Source organism: Mauremys reevesii, linkage group 14 (genome assembly GCF_016161935.1).
Source record: "Mauremys reevesii isolate NIE-2019 linkage group 14, ASM1616193v1, whole genome shotgun sequence".
Classification (NCBI taxonomy): Eukaryota; Metazoa; Chordata; order Testudines; family Geoemydidae; genus Mauremys; species Mauremys reevesii.
In genome coordinates this window covers 37024979-37041495 of record NC_052636.1, presented here as the reverse complement: position 1 = coordinate 37041495, position 16517 = coordinate 37024979, and the positions used below count along the sequence as shown (strand labels likewise).

Genomic DNA, 16517 nt, shown 5'->3' with positions numbered 1-16517 from the left:
AGAGGTTGTAGGTGGGATGGAAATTGTTGAAATCATGGTGGAATTCCTCAAGGCTTTTCTTTTCCATGGGACCAGATGATGAAGATGTCATCAGTGTAGCACAAGTAGAGTAGGGGCATTAGGGGACGAGAGCTGAGGAAGCGTTGTTCTAAGTCAGCCATAAAAACGTTGGCATACTGTGGGGCCATGTGACTACCCATAGCAGTGCCGCTGACTTGAAGGTACACATTGTCCCCAAATGTGAAATAGTTATGGGTGAGGACAAAGTCACAAAGTTCAGCTGTGACATTATCGGGGATACTGTTCCTGACGGCTTGTAGTCCATCTTTGTGTGGAATGATGATGGAGCGTCTACATAGCCAGACAATCCTGCTGTCAGGGTGCCAATGCCTGAGATGATGGGGCGTCCAGGATTTCCAGGTTTATGGATCTTGGGTAGCAGATAGAATAACCCTGGTTGGGGTTCTAGGCTGTCTTATTGCCAAGAGACAGAGAAACTCGGCCAGCGGCAGGGGGTGCATAACACCGCCCTAGTGTGGGGGTGACAGCGCCTCCAAGATCCTGACACCCCTATTGGTTCCACTGCTGGTTGTTTTCCTTTTCCGGTGGGACTTTGGGCAAGTTGCTCCCCCCTCTAGGGCTCCGTCCCCAGCAGGCAAATGGGGATTTCGTACCTTCCCGCTATTGGAAAGTGCTGGGAGAATCCCCCAGCCAAAGCTGCTCTGACAGCGCTAAGCAGCATCTGACCATTCAAGGTTGGAGCGCACTGCCCAGGAGGAGTGTTTGGCTCTGGGGTTTCACTTCAGCCCAGTCTAGAGAGAGGGGCCCAGCCATGGGGTTTGGCTCAAGAAGACCAAGTCTCCAATTCGTTAAGGGCGTTTTGAATTCCAGTCCTGAGCTCCAAAGTGCTTGGTGTCAGCTGCACATTTTAGAAGCATGCTCTCCGCTCCATTTTCCAAATCATTCATGAAACTATTGAATAGTACCCGACCCCGGACTGATCCCTGCCGGACCCACTAGGTGCACCCTCTCCGTCGGGCAGCCAAACCTGGAGAAGGGCCCCTGGAGTCTGGGCTTTCAACCAGCTCTGCACCCACATGACACTGATTGCATCTAGACCGCATTTCCCTTGTTTGCTTGTGAGAATGTCCTACGGGACTGTGTCAAAAGCCTTAGTAACCCTGAGATAGATCCCATCTACTGTTTACCCACCTCCACTAGGCCTGTAACCCTGCCAAAGAAGGAAAGAGGCTGGGTTTGGGATGATTTGTTCTTGATAAATCCATGCTCACTCGTCCTAAGAACCAAATTATCCTGTAGGTGCTGCTGACAAACTGATTGTTTAAGAATATATTCCAGTATCTCTCCAGCTATGGAAGTGAGGCTAGCTAGTCTGTAAGTCCCAGGGGTCTCTTTGTTCCCCTTTGAAAGATAGGTCCTGTCTTGTTCATGGATGGGAAGATGTTCTTTTTCAGGGATCTCAGACGAGAACTGGGGCACAACACCTGGTTTGTTAAGGCCACAAAAATGGAGGCAGGAACCTCTTCTCTCCTGCTGGCAAAGAACCCCAGGTACCTAAAAGACACAGACTCAAATCCCTGAACGGGATTTAGAAAAGGCAGTGGTTAAAAAGTTTGGTCCTGACCATTTCTTGTTTCCACAGACTAGACATTTTAGCAAACTTTAGAATTCCTTGGTGCTAAACACCCTGAAACTCCCCTTTCTCCTTCACAGAGGGCTTTATCGCCCCTTATCTCACTCAGGCTCACAACTGCCCAGAGTTCGAGAATTGTCCCTGTTCCCATTGGGCAGATGGGGAGGAGCCTGAGGTATAGAGAAGAGAAGTGACCTGTCACCAGATGGATCAGACTGAACAGGTTTCAGTCCTCGAGGAGGCTCTTACCTTCTAAACAGAGATGGCTGTTTTCTAGTAAAATCACTACAAGGGAAGGAGAAAACTCGGAAGAGGTTCCTCCTGGCGCTCACGTCCGTGAACCCGAATATTCCCTCAGTCCTCAAAGAGAGACCTGGAGAAGGAGACTTGCTGCAGCAAAGCCACAGGGGTCTCTGAGGTTTCCCTGGCCCCTCGCCCCTGTCCTGCCTGGCTGATGTCAGCATCTCTCTGTGAGGTCACCACCTCCCCACCGTCTTGCACCAATAGTCTGAGGTCCTGCAAAAGGCCTTTGTGATGTCACTGCCACACCCCTCCCTTGCTGTGCCAATGTCCTGCCCCTGGCCAGGCACTTTGGAGGTTTGAGCTACTCCCTGTGGATCACCCCACTCCAGGAGCGTTCGTTCTAGGCAGCAAGCCGGCTAGACAGGGAAACCTCAGATGCTGCTCCAAAAGCTACACTCAGTTTTTCAGAAATGAGTCGACTTTATGACCAGAAGAGACCATTTGAGCATCTAATCTGACCCCCTGCATATCACAGGCCTCCTGTATGACACAAGAGCTACTTTGGGGGCAAACACATTCCAGAAAGGCATCTAGTCTTCATGAAATGACATCAAGAGATGGAGAATCCACCACTTTCCTTTGTAGCTTGTTCCTGTGGTGAATCATCCTCGCTGTTGAATATTTGTGCCTTACTTGTAATATGAATTTGTCTCTTTTCACCTTCCAGCCATTGGGTCTTGTTATGCCTTTCTCTGCTCGATTCAAGAGCCCTTTAATACCCAATCCTTTCTCTCCATTAAGGCACTTAAACACTTCAATGAAGTCACCTTTCAATCTTCTTTTGATCAGCTAAACAGGTTGAGCTCGTTCAATAGCTCACTAGAAGGCATTTTTCTCCAGCCCTCAGAACATTTGGTGGCTCTTTGCTGCCCCAGCTCCAATTTCACAACATCTTTTTCAAACGAGGACACCAAAACTGGAGGCTATTCCAGTATCAGTCTCACTGATGCCGTGTCGCCTCCTGTGACGTTATTGACATAATCTGTACTGTATAGATCACCGTTGTGACCACTGTTCTATTTGTAGCCAATATTGTAGAAAGGTTGTCGCGTAAGGGGTCTATGGAGAGGTCCTGATTGGCTGATTATAATTATGCTATTTCTAGATGTGTATCATTTTTACAGTTGACGTTATGAATTCCTGCCCATTTCCCCACTGGCTGGAACATGGCTAGAGTGTGTCTGTGGTTAATGATGTTGCTGTAGATTGTTCGTTTCCTGCCTTGGCAATTCAGACAGTCCCTTTTCCCAACATATCTCCAGCACATCATTAGTTCCAATAACAGGGGCAGCTTTTCTCTGGGGCACTGAGATTTTTTGGGGAGTTGGTGGCTCCTTTCTTTCCTCACCCTGAAGTAAACTCAGCTTTTTATTCCATGGTTCATGTTTTATGGAATAACAACATCAGCATGAAGAAAGAGGAGAGGGAATATCTCACTGCCAGGGCTGAAGGTGGCCACGTCCCCTCTGTTTGACCATTACCATTGCAGGAGAGAAGGTGTCAATACAATCGAATGCCCTGGCTCAGACAAGAGACACAGGGAGTTTTTGCTGTTCATGGATCCATGCAAAGGAAATTGTGTCTGTGTGTGAAACTGAGAAGGGACATGAAATGCCCACAGGGTGGCGCAATGCCCTAAGCTAAGGCAGGAGGGTGAAGGAATCAGGCTGAGGAATGACTGAAGTGGACTCACCTGGGATTGAAATGACATTTGTTTCTGTCAGGCAGTGAGAAATGTGACATTAATTCAGATGCGGGGTTGAGGCTTCTTTAGCTCCTTGTAAAACTTGAACTTGATTTTCCAGAAGGGAGAAAGGGAAAGTCTGGGGCGGCCTTGAGTCCCTGGCTGGGTCTCCTGGGCAGTGAAAAACATCCCTTATTTGGCCCTGCCAAGGGGATCGTGGAGGCTGAGACGCCCCTCGGCTTGGACCAAAGGGGGAGTTGGATGGAATTTATCACACAACCCTCCCTGCTCCCCAGAGCCCCATGGGGAGAAGCTAGAGAAGGGGAGTCATTCCTCCCCTGCGCTCCCAGAAGAGCTGCTAGCAGGGCCGCCCAGAGGCAGGGGCAAGTGGGGCAATTTTCCCCAGGCCCTGGGTCTTGCAGGGGCCCCCACAAGCAGGAGCGTAGCTAGGGGGGACCGGGGGGGGGCTGCCGCTCCCCCCCTGAGCACATTCCCCCAAAGTGGCACCTTAGTAGGAATTTGGAAGAAGGTGGAAAGATCTGGAATTTCCCCCCGCCACACACACACACCTCCTGGGGTGGCAGGGGGTGCAGGTGGAGGGGCAGAGCCCAGGGCTGGGGTGGCGGGGGGGTGTCGGTGGGGGAGCAGTGGGGCGGAAAGGGCGGAGCCAAGAGCTGGGGCAGCATGGGGTATGTGGGGGGCAGAGCCCAGGGCTGGGATGGCAGGGGGGTGCGGGTGGGGAGCCCAGGGCTGGGGTGGGGGCAGTCAAAATTTTTTTTGCTTGGGATGGCAAAAAACCTATAGCCAGCCCTGCCTCCACGCACTGTGAGGTAGGTAGGAGCAGATCATTATTATCCCTACTTGAAAGATGGAGAAGCTAAGGCTGAGAAAGGAGAATTGACTTGTCTGAGGTCACACAGCCAGTCAGTGGCAGAGTTGGGAATAGGACCCAAGAGCCCTGATTTTCAAACTAACCATCGGATCTTGAATTTCAGACACTGAATGACCTGAATAAAGTGCTCTCAGATGAGCTCCAGACCAACAACAGTGACAGTAATTATTCAGCGAGTATTTGAGGAGAACTGCAATGTTAGAGAGAATCCTGAACTGCTCAGAGACCATTAATGCAGAGAAGCAGCAAAATTAATCAAACATAGAACTGGTTCTGACTTATTTCCTTGGTCTTAAAAAAGACCAACAAGGATCTGAGTCTCCTCCCTGTCAATAACCCCCTGCTGAGCCAATCAGGGTAGAGACTGAGAACGGGAGGCTGAGGGTTCTCACCAGAGAGCCCAAAGGATGGCCCAGGTCATTGGTGGGGATCAAATAAAATTCAGAATAAAATTCTGCCTCCTTAAGCTCGTGTTTTCCATGCCTAGAATTCAACTCTCACCAGATGGATCAGACTGAACAGGTTTCAAACCTCCAGGAGGCTCTTACCTTCTAAACAGGGACGGCTGTTTTCTAGTAAAATCACTGAAAGGGAAGGAGAAAACTCGAAAGAGGTTCCTCCTGGCGCTCACGTCCATGAACCCGAATACTCCCTCAGTCCTCAGAGAGAGACCTGGAGAAGGAGACTTGCTGAAGCAAAGCCACAGGGGTCTCTGAGGTTTCCCTGGCCCCTTGCCCCTACCCTGCCTGGCTGATGTCAGCATCTCTCTGTGAGGTCACCACCTCCCCAACACCTTGGACCAATAGTCTGAGTTCCTTCAAAAAACCTTTGTGATGTCACTGCCACACCCCTCCCTTGCTGGGCTAATGTCCTGCCCCTGGCCAGGCACTTTGGAGGTTTGAGCTACTCCCTGTGGATCACCCCACTCAAGGAGCGTTCATTCTAGGCAGCAAGCCGGCTAGACAGGGAAACATCAGACGCTGCTCCCAATGCTACACTCAGTTTTTCAGAAATTAGTTGACTTTATGGCCACAAGAGACCATTAGAGCATCGAATCTGACCCCCTGCACAGGCCTCCTGTATGACACAATAGCAGGTGAGGGAGGGGGGCTGAGGAGGCGAGTGGGTGGGCAGTGTCGAGGGGGCGGGTGAGCCAGCAGAGAGCCAATATTCATAACTTCAACTACAAAAATGAAACACATCTAGAGATAGCATCATTATAATCAGCCAATCAGAACCTCTCCATAGACCCCTTACACAACAACCTTTCTACAATATTGGCTACAAATATAGAACAGTTGTCGCAACGGTGATCTATACAGTTACAGATTATGTCAATAACGTCACAAGAGGTGACACGGCATCAGTGAGACTGATACTGGAATACTGCCTCCAGTTTTGGTGTCTTCATTTGAAAAAGATGTTGTGAAATTGGAGTTGGGGCAGCAAAGAGCCACCAAAGGTTCTGAGGGCTGGAGAAAAATGCCTTCTAGTGAGCTATTGAAAGAGCTCAACCTGCTTAGCTTATCAAAAGAAGATTGAAAGGTGACTTCATTGAAGTGTTGAAGTGCCTTCAGGGAGAGAAAAGGTTTGTGAATTAAAGGGCTCTTGAATCAAGCAGAGAAAGGTATAACAAGACCCAATGGCTGGAAGATGAAAAGAGAGAAATTCATATTACAACAAAGGCACAAATATTCAACAGTCAGGATGATTCACCACAGGAATAAGCTACCAAGGAAAATGGTGGATTCTCCATCTCTTGATGTCATTTCATATAGACTAAATGCCTTTCTGGAATGTATTTGCCCTGAAAGTAGCTATTGTGCCCTACAGGAGGCCTGTGATATGCAGGGGGTCAGATTAGATGCTCTAATGGTCTCTTCTGGTCATAAAGTCGACTCATTTCTGAAAAACTGAGTGTAGCATTGGGAGCAGCGTCTGATGTTTTCCTGTCTAGCCGGCTTGCTGCCTAGAACGAACGCTCCTTGAGTGGGGTGATCCACAGGGAGCAGCTCAAACCTGCAAAGTGCCTGGCCAGGGGCAGGACATTGGCACAGCAAGGGAGGGGGTGTGGCAGTGACATCACAAAGGCCTTTGGCAGGACCTCAGCCTATTGGTGCAAGACGGTGGGGAGGTGATGACCTCACAGAGAGATGCTGACATCAGCCAGGCAGGACAGGGGCGAGGGGCCAGGGAAACCTCAGAGACCCTGTGGCTTTGCTCCAGCAAGTCTCCTTCTCCGGGTCTCTCTTTGAGGACTGAGAGAGTATTCGGGTTCATGGACGTGAGCGCCAGGAGGAACCTCTTTTGAGTTTTCTCCTTCCCTTTTAGTGATTTTACTGGAAAACAGCTGTCCCTGTTTAGAAGGTAAGAGCCTCCTGGAGGTTTGAAACCTGTTCAGTCTGATCCATCTGGTGACAGTTGAATTCTAGGCATGGAAAACACGAGCTTAAGGAGGCAGAATTTTATTCTGCACCTGTGATTTTGTCCCTTAGAATCACTGGGGACATAAGGGTTTGTCCTTTTTGTTTCACCTCTTGCTCCATCCACTGTCTGATCCCTCTTTTCTCTTCATCTCTTGCTTCCTTTGTCCTTTCTCCTGTTCCCCTCCCAATATCAGGTTTTTTTCTCCTACTGATAACAGCTCATGTTAACTGATCACTCTCGTTATAGTGTGTATGGCAACACCCATTTTTTTCACGTTCTCTGTGTGTATATATATCTTCTTACTGAATTTTTAACTGCATGCATCCGATGAAGTGAGTTTTAGCCCACAAAAGCTTATGCTCAAATACATTTGTTAGTCTCTAAGGTGCCACATGCTCTCTTTGTTCTTTTTGCAGATAAATTAATGGAGGTTAAGTCCATTAATAGATATTAGCCAGGATGGGTAAGGAATGGTGTCCCTAGCCTCTGTTTGTCAGAGAGTGCAGATGGATGGCAGGAGAGAGATCACTTGATCATTTCCGGTTAGGTTCACTCCCTCTTGGGCACCTGGCATTGGCCATTGTTGGCAGATAGGATATAGGGTTGGATGGACCTTTGGTCTGACCCACTATGGCCATTCTTATGTTCTTATGAAGGGAAGGGCACAGCCCCATCACAGAGTTTCTGTAGTGTAGTGGTTATCACGTTTGCCTAACACGCAAAAGGTCTCTGGTTCAAAGCCAGGCAGAAACAGGATGGCTTCCTTTTCTCAGCTCCTAGTGGCCTGTCCCTGCTGTTGTAGGAACAGCAGTGATTTCTATGCTCAAAATGTGTTATACTTCCTCTCCCTCTCTGAATGCCTGTGAAGTGGCTTTCCCCCTCCTCCTCCCGCTCTCTCCTGCAATGCTTGGGGGATGAATGGGCTGGTTGAAGATCAGAAGAGCTTCCAGGTAGACAAGGTGTCTGGGACTCTCATTAGGCAGCGCTCACACACCCAGAGCAGGGACCCTGCATGGACACTGGCTGAGGTGGAGTGTGACCCACCGGATGCAGCCAAGTCATCTCTAGTCGCAGGCCATGAGGTTCAGGTCCTTAAAAGGGGAAGGGGCCCTGTGCTCAGCTGTGCTTTCACAATGCTGCCTAATGAGAGTCCCAGACACCTTGTCTATCTAGGAGCTCTTCTGATCTTCCAGCTGTTCAACCAGCCCCTTCATCCCACAAGCATTGCAGGAGGGAGGGGAGGGGAGGGGGAAAGCCACTTCACAGGCATTCAGAGAGGGAGAGGAGATGGGGCGGGAGTGTAACCGACCTTTTGGGCATACAGGTTATATGGAGCACACAGATCACTGCTGCTCCTACAACAGGGTACGTTCTCAAGCAGCATGTTTCTTACTTTGCCCATCTGCCAATTTTGATGATTATCGATGGAAATATTTTGCCATTGGGTTGTGCGTTTACACAGAAATTGACATTTACCAACAAATATGTAATTCTTCCAGTCCTGCCTAGTCTGCAGTTGATGGGTTTAGAGGGACACATTCACTCTTCCAGGTCCCCAGGCCAGGCCTGTGCTCTCAACTTCCCACACTGCCGGGATCCTTCCCTGGTCTCCCCTCAGACCTCTGCCCCCCACCCCACTTCTGGGATCCCCTCCCCACACTGTCTAACTCCCCTGCTGGCAGGATCCCTTCCTGTTCCTTTCATTTTCTGTCTCCACTCTGGGCAAAAGCTCTGCACTGTTCCCACACCAGAAGTTGAACCCAGGCCCCATGGATGAAAACCAGGAATCCTGACCACTAGCCCATATGGGACTATTGATGCATCTGACGAAGTGGGGATTCACCCACGAAAGCTCCTGCTCCAATACGTCTGTTAGTCTATAAGGTGCCACAGGACTCTTTGCTGCTGTAATTACTACAACTCTCTAAGCCAACCCCTCATCAGAGCAGCAGGGACTAGCGTGACCAGATGTCCCGATATTTGGGCCTTTTTCTTATATAGGCTCCTATTACCCCCACTCCCTGTCCCGATTGTTCACATTTGCTGTCTGGTCACCCTAGCAGGGGCTGCACACAGGGCTGCATTAACCCTTCAGGTGCTGAGGTTTCCCTCTCTGCATTCCCAGTGCCTGTGATCAGGAAACAGACATCAGGGCTCCCAGGTGCTGCACAGACCGTGACTGAGATCAGACCCCATATTGCGCTAGGTGCTGTACAATCCTTGGCCATCACTGACACCCAGGGGGTTCCCCTCAAGTTCCCTGAGCCTTTGCTGCCCAACTTCTTCTGACTCCATCTGGATCACACACCCCCCCGCAAAAAACCCACCTTTCCAAACTGTCCTTCTTTCCCTGCCCCCTAATTCTGCTTTCACACCCTGGGCCCATCTCCTCTCTTCGTCCCTCCCCCACCCCCAGGTGAGCAGAGATGGAGGCAACTTCAGCCACTGGAGACAGCCCCAGCGAGCGCTGCAGCCCGCCTGGGGGTGTTTGCAGACACAGGAAGGGAGCAGCTGGGAGCGGTGGGTGCTGGGAAGAAGGAGGCAGGAGAACAAATCCCAGAGACCCAACATGGGGCAGCTCCTGGGGGCGGGGCTCTGGCATAGCCGGGGGCGGGGCTCTGGCACAGCCCGGGGGCGGGGTGGCTCCTGGGGGCGGGGCTCTGGCACAGCCCGGGGGCGGGGCAGCTCCTGGGGGCGGGGCTCTGGCACAGCCCGGGGCAGGGCAGCTCCTGGGGGCGGGGCTCTGGCACATTGTGACGCAGGAGCCCGGGCCCAGCAGCTGCTCCCTGGTGGCCACGTGCTGCCAGCAGCGCTGGAGCCGCCCGGGCCGGAGCGGAGCCGCTGTTCTCAGCTGCAGCAGGAGCTGCCCCCGGCCCCGCTGGGCTCCAGGTGGGGAAAGAGCCTGGGGCCAGGGGCTCCCCTGGGTGCGGCTGGCGGGGCGGGAGGGGAGAGGCCGGAGCTGCAGGCGGGGAAGGGCGGTGGGGCAGGCGGGGGGTTGATCGGTCTCTGGGCCCCAGGGGAGCCCCGGGGCAGAGTGTGTGTGTGAGTGTCCCGGGCCCAGGCGTGCGCAGGGGGGGAGCCCCGGCACCCCAATGCCCTGAGCCCCGGCTGGGGAGGCTGCTCCCCCCCCTCCCGTGGGGGCTCCGGGGGGGGGTAGGCTGCGGCGGCTGCAGGGGGGTGCTCGGCCCCCCCGGGAATGACCCGCTGCCGGCAGCTTGTGGTGCCTCCTCCGCTGAGCTTTTCCCCGGGGGTGGCCTCAGTGAGCCCCCCCAAACAGCCCCCGGGGTCAGTGGGGGGGGGCGGGGCCAGCAGCTCCAGCCCGAGGAAGCTGGAGCAGTTGGGGGGGGGGGTTGCAGGGCACGGGACGGGGCTGGGGCAGCTGGGAGCGGGGCAGCCACGGGGAGAGAGAGCCCCCGGGAACGGGGCGGTGACCCCGGCTCCCAGCCCGGGGCAGGGCGCTAGGGAAGGGGAGGAGGGGATGGGAGAGGGTGTGAGGAGAAATTGTAGGGGGGGGCAGGTTCCCAGATCTCTGCCCCCCTCTCCCCGCACACTCACTGCAGCATCCCTGCCCAGGGTCACTCCCCTGTGACCGAGGTGAGGAGCAGAGAGAGGAAGAACCAGCCCCGGACTCTCCCTGTTCCCCCTGCGGCAGGAGTGCGCTGCCCTGGGGGCAGTGTCAGGGGGACACCCCCCCCCCAAGGGGGCTCCTTTGGGTCTGGTCTGGTCCAGGGTTTGATTCACACCCTGTTGCTGGGAGGGCTTCAAAATGTCTTGGTTGGTTCCTGCTGCTGGGGGGAGCACAAGGGGGACAGGAGGGGCCAGGGGCCAGGTCTGTGCTGCACTGTGGGGACTGAGCATGTTCCCAGCCTGGCAGAATCTACAATCTCTGTCTGCAGGGAAAGGGCCTGGGGGAATCGTGATGTGAAATGAACTGAAGCCTGTTCTGAAGCCTCCACAACTGCCCTTCTCGCCCTGCCAGGTTGCAGAATGACACCCACCTCTCGCTCCAGCTCGTTGTAGCCTCCCATGGGACAGGAGAAATGGCTGTAGTGGAGCCAGCTCAGGTAGGGTTATTGGGGGGTTGCTGGTGAGTTCCTGCTGGAGGGGGAGGGGCAGGAAATACTGAAGAGGTGGCAACTTCTGGGGAGTTAGGTCTGGAGGGGTAGGGAATACCCTGGGTGAGGATAGGGAGTGGGGACATAGTGTGACAAACCTGCTGGGACTTGTTAACATGGGCCTAGATCCTCAGAACAAACACTTGGGTGTTGGGGAAGAAAATTCCCTAATTTGTGAAACAGAAGATAGAGAAACCAACCCCCTGGGTGGGGCTGAGAAAACTGACCAGACTTCCAGTGCTGAACCCTCAGCCTGCTAGCCAGGGGCTGGTGTGACATGGAAAGGGGGCACCCAGCAGGGAGGTGTAGGGAAGATGTCCCGGCCCCTCACATCCAGCTGCTGGCAGTGGGGAGGGTGTTGGGTTCCCTACCATGGGGCTGTGCCTGGACCCTACTGGGGGCTCCATCTCCTGTATCAGCCTCTGGCTAGTAGGTCTGTGGTGGATCTGCTGGGAGAGACAAGGGGCTCTCACTTCGTCCCCTCACCCAGATGTCTCCTGGCTGCTCTCAGCAGTGTGGGGATAGGACTCTGCTGACTCTCTCAGAGCTTCCATTTGATTGGCTCCTTTCCTCCATGAATAGTGGGGCTGTGAGCGGGGCAGCAGGTACTGAGTGTTGGGCTCTTGCTCTTTCAGGGGCCAGTGACCTTCGAGGAGGTGGCTGTGTATTTCACCAGGGAAGAGGGAGCTCTGCTGGACCCCGCTCAGAGAGCCCTCTACAGGGAGGTCATGCAGGAGAACTCTGAGAATGTGACCTCGCTGGGTAAGGGTTCCTGTTCCTTCGGTTTTTAGAAGGAGAAATGCAGAGTTAAGGTTCATGCCACTCCCCCAATGCACCTCTGCTCTGCCCTGTTTCAGCATCACCCCGACATGCCAGAGACACCCACACTAGCCCTCTCCCCTCCCCTGTTACAGAGCGCTCTGGGAACAGAGCAGTACAGCAGAATGTCTAACATGTTCTTCTCTTTGCTAAGATAATATTCGGGTTTAACTCCATCATAGCAAACAGAAGCTTCCTCCCCCTGGCCTGCTGTCCAGTACTGAACCTCCTGCACACAGGCCAGCTGAGACTTGCACAGTGTTACTACCCCATTGCCCTCAACCTGAGTTTTCCTTTTGAGTCACTGCCTTCACTTACCCCTCACTAAGCCCCACAGATCACTCGAACATATGCCACCAGGGTGCTGACAACCCCCATGGCAAGAACATACCCTTGGGCACCTTTGCTGACCAAGCCTACAACACTCAGCACGGAAATGAGGCAGAATTGCCCCCCAAGTTTCACATGCACCTCTCTGCATAGCACAGGCACAGCACTGCCCAGCTGCTGAAACCAATCCCTCCATCAGCCAGTCACAGCTACAGCTGGCCCAGTGCACACAGCTACAGCTGGCCCAGTGCACACAGCTACAGCTGGCCCAGTGCACACAGCTGGAGGCATGTGGATAGATGCTGGGATTCCCACCTGTGAGCACAGCACAGACAATGTCTTAGTCTTTCCTCGGATCGATTATAGGTTCATAGCTTTGAAGGCCAGATGTGACTATTAGGTCATCTACTCTGACGTCCTTTATACCACAGACCATAGAATTCATCCCGTTACTGCTGCATTGAGCTGAACACCTGAGTCCCTGTGGCAGTTGGTTAACCTTTGCACGGCCCACGCAGAACCATTCTCACTGGTTCTGGCCAGCTACAGGGTTAAGGGTTGGGGGAAAGTTTACATTAATTTTTCATTTCCTGGTCTGCAGAGGTTTAAGTTTACTCACCGTCCATATGCTGCAAGGCAGGAGACAGCATTGGGCAACCTTAACGCTGCATTAATGTAGCTTATGAGCATTTAGTTTCCTGTTTTAAAAAATGGATGCTTTTGCCGCTATAGCTGTGTCTGTAATTGAGCTTTGGCCAGCAGAGCCATGTTGGATGGTGTGCGTGTGTGCGCATGCGTGTGGGCACTTTTTCACAGCCTTAAATAATAGAGCTGGACTGGCAAAGCTTGTAAGAGCTACCTAAGACCTACCTAACTAGTTCCTCGACAGACACCTGACACGCCCCCTTTGGGTGAACGAATATGCGTGTACCTGGTCTGTGGGATCCCAGTAAAACATTAGGCACCCTGTGCCCTCTGCCAGGTGGCATCAAGAGGTCCATGATGAGTCACATCCTTCTCCTCCTCCAGTCACTGCATTAGAGTGTATTTAGAATGAGCCGGCTGACCCCCGTTCCAGCCTTCTGTTTGGGTTCCACGGGGCTCTGTCCTTGGGCCTCTTCTTTTCTTCCTCTGCACCTTATTTCTGGGAATCTCATCCGCGCACACACACATTCAACTACCATCTCTGTGCTCCTAACTCACAGTTCTGCCTCTCTGCTTCTGGCCTGTCTCCTTCTGTCGCAACTGAAATCTCGGCCCCTCTCTCTCTCTCTCTCTCATCTCCTCACTGATCTCCAGCCATCAGCTAAAGATCAACAGCTGAAGCACAGCTCTTAATATTCCCCCCAAGCCCTCCCCCCACCCTCTTTCTCTACCGCCGCAGACAGCACCATTGTGCTGCCTGTCACTCAGGCCCATAACTGTGCACATGGAGCTCCCTCTGGGGCCTCCTATCCAGGCTGTGCCTACACCTGGCATTTTCTTTTTGCGTAACATCCTTAACAATTGGCCTTTCCTATCCATCCGCACAGCTAGAGCTCTTAGTCATCCGCTCCTGTCTCGGTTACTCCAACATCCTTTTCTCTGACCTCACCTTGCGCATCTCCATTCAGAAGGAAAAAGCGCCCTCCTGGTCCTCGAACATGACTTATGAGGGAAGGTTGAAAGAACTGAGCATGTTTAGTTTTGAGAAAAGAGTGAGTGGGGAACTGAGAACAGTCTTCAAATATGTCAAGGGTTGTTATAAGGGAGCAGTGATTAACTGTTCGTCACGTCCACTGAAGGTAGGAGGAGAAGTAATTGGCTTGATCTGCTGCAAGGGAGGTTGAGGGTGGGTAATACCAAAACCTTTCCAGCGATAAGGATAGGGAAGTGCTGGAATGGATTACAAAGAGAGGTTGTGGAATTCTTGTCCCAGGAGGGTTTTAAGAACAGGTCAGACAAACTTCTGGCATATTTACACCTGATCCTGCCGCAGGGCGATGGGAATGGAGTAGATGACTCCTTGAGGTCCCTTCCAGCCTATATTAGAAGATTTTAGGATTCATTGCCTTAGCCCTTCGCTTTGATCACGTCTCCTGGTGGAGAATTCAGACCATTTTTGTGGCTCGTCTGTGGGTGCAAATTTTGTTCCTAGAGCCCTGAAAATCTGCAGATATCCATGGGCCATTTTTGCGGATCGCAGATCGAATGCGGATATAAATTTTTTATCCATGCAGGGCTCTACCTGTCTTACTTCTGTCTATACCTACAACTTAAATCTATTTCGTACACAGTGACTACATCTGAAATAACATATGAGATCACCATAACAATGATCAATGAATGATAAAACAAACTAATTGGCTCCATGAACCACGGAGACTCTTCCTTTTCCATCCCCACCTGCAAGAGCCGCCGTCTTTCTTCTCTGCATGTTCTTTGGACTTTCGAATTTGTCCCTCCTGAAGTCACATGGCCTGATTCTTATTTTTCACATTCTCCTTTGGCAGAAGAATTGGGCTGTGGCTCTTGAACTACACCATCTAATTTGCCAGCTTTCTCCACACAGTGTTTTTTATGCTCCCTCCCTTTATACCTGACTCACTAGGTTCCCTAATGCCGCAGGATGTGCTTTCCTGACATCTAATGCTGCTGAGATCCTGACTTCAGTGATATCCCTGCCCTTCCTAGTCCTTACTCCACTGAACCCCCCAGCCCATGCTTCCTGTTCCCAGCTTCCCCTGGACTGTCTCTTTGGCTCTGGACCTGTCTGTCAGCAAGAAGCAGTGCCAGGGACACTTGCCCTCTGTCTGGAGTCTTCACTTTCTCGGAAATGCAGTTCCAGTCTCTGTTTTTTAGGAGCCTCTTTGATAATGAGTGTCTGGCTGTGTGTGTTCCCAGCAAAGATGGGGATAGTTAAATCCCTCCTAAGCAGAGTGTTCTGCACCTTTGAGCACCTGGGGAGCTAGCCCTGCGATTTTATTGTTTAAAATGGACTGGGGTTAAACTAATAGAATGTTTTTTATGATGATAAATGGCCTATGAATTCCCCTGATCTCCTTTGTTTTCTTTCCCTTGAGCAGGGTTTCCAGTTTCCCAACCCTCTGTGATCTTCCAGCTGGAAGGAGGGGAAGAGCCGTGGGTCCTGGATCTCCCTGGTTCAGTGGAAAGCGAGATCCTGGGAAGTCCCTGCACAGGTGAGGAAACATTAAACCAACCCAGAAACTGTAAGTGCCTGAGAGAACCCGCTGGGATTCCCCACACAGACTCTGTGAGCTCAGGACAGTCCCCAGCAGCTCTCACTCCTGGCTTCCTACACATGATGATTGACACCTTGGCTGGAGCTCCCTCCCTTCCTACTGAGTGTTTGGATGGGATGTGGGCAGGGCCGGCCTTGGGGAAATGGCACCCTGGGCAAACTTGCATTTTGGTGCCCCTGGCTCCCATGGGCTCCCTAGGCAACCCACGTTCCCTTCCCCCCAACCTCTGCACTGTGTCCCTTTGCCCCAAATGCCTGCTCCCCCTCCTGCACCCCTAATCCCTACAACCCTTCATTCCTAACCTCTGCCCTCCTCGTGCACCCCAACACCTGCCCCCTCCTGAGCCGCTAACCCCTGCACTGTGCCCCCTAACCCCAGCCCTTGCACCCCACTCCTGTGCCGCAATCATTAATGATCTGGAGGATGGCGTGGACTGCACCCTCAGCAAGTTTGCAGATGACACTAAACTGGGAAGAGTGGTAGATACGCTGGAGGGTAGGGATAGGATACAGAGGGGCCTAGACAAATTAGAGGATTGGGCCAAAAGAAACCTGATGAGGTTCAACAAGGACAAGTGCAGAGTCCAGCACTTAGGGCAGAAGAATCCCATTCACTGTTACAGACTAGGGACCGAATGGCTAGGAAGCAGTTCTGCAGAAAAGGACCTAGGGGTTACAGTGGATGAGAAGCTGGCTATGAGTCAACAGTGTGCCCTTGTTGCCAAGAAGGCTAACGGCATTTTGGCTGTAAATAGGGGCATTGCCAGCAGATCGTTCCCCTCTATTCGACATTGGTGAGGCCTCATCTGGAGTACTGTATCCAGTTTTGGGCCCCACACTACAAGAAGGATGTGGAAAAATTGGAAAAAGTCCGGCAGAGGGCAACAAAAAATGATTAGTGGGCTGGAGCACATGACTTATGAGGAGAGGCTGAGGGAACTGGGATTGTTTAGTCTGCAGAAGAGAAGACTGAGGGGGGATTTGATCGCTGCTTTCAAGTGCCTAAAGGAGGGTTCCAAAGAGGATGGATCTAGACTGTTCTCAGTGGTAGC

General features: G+C 52.3%; 1 non-coding gene and 1 pseudogene across 1 annotated transcript; one reads left to right on the top strand and one right to left on the bottom strand.

Moving 5' to 3' along the window:
- Window positions 1-16517, bottom strand: part of LOC120381878 — a 261017-nt pseudogene that overhangs the window by 160829 nt on the left and 83671 nt on the right.
- Window positions 7641-7713, top strand: TRNAV-AAC. The gene has a single exon. It is a non-coding gene; the product is annotated as a tRNA-Val (tRNA).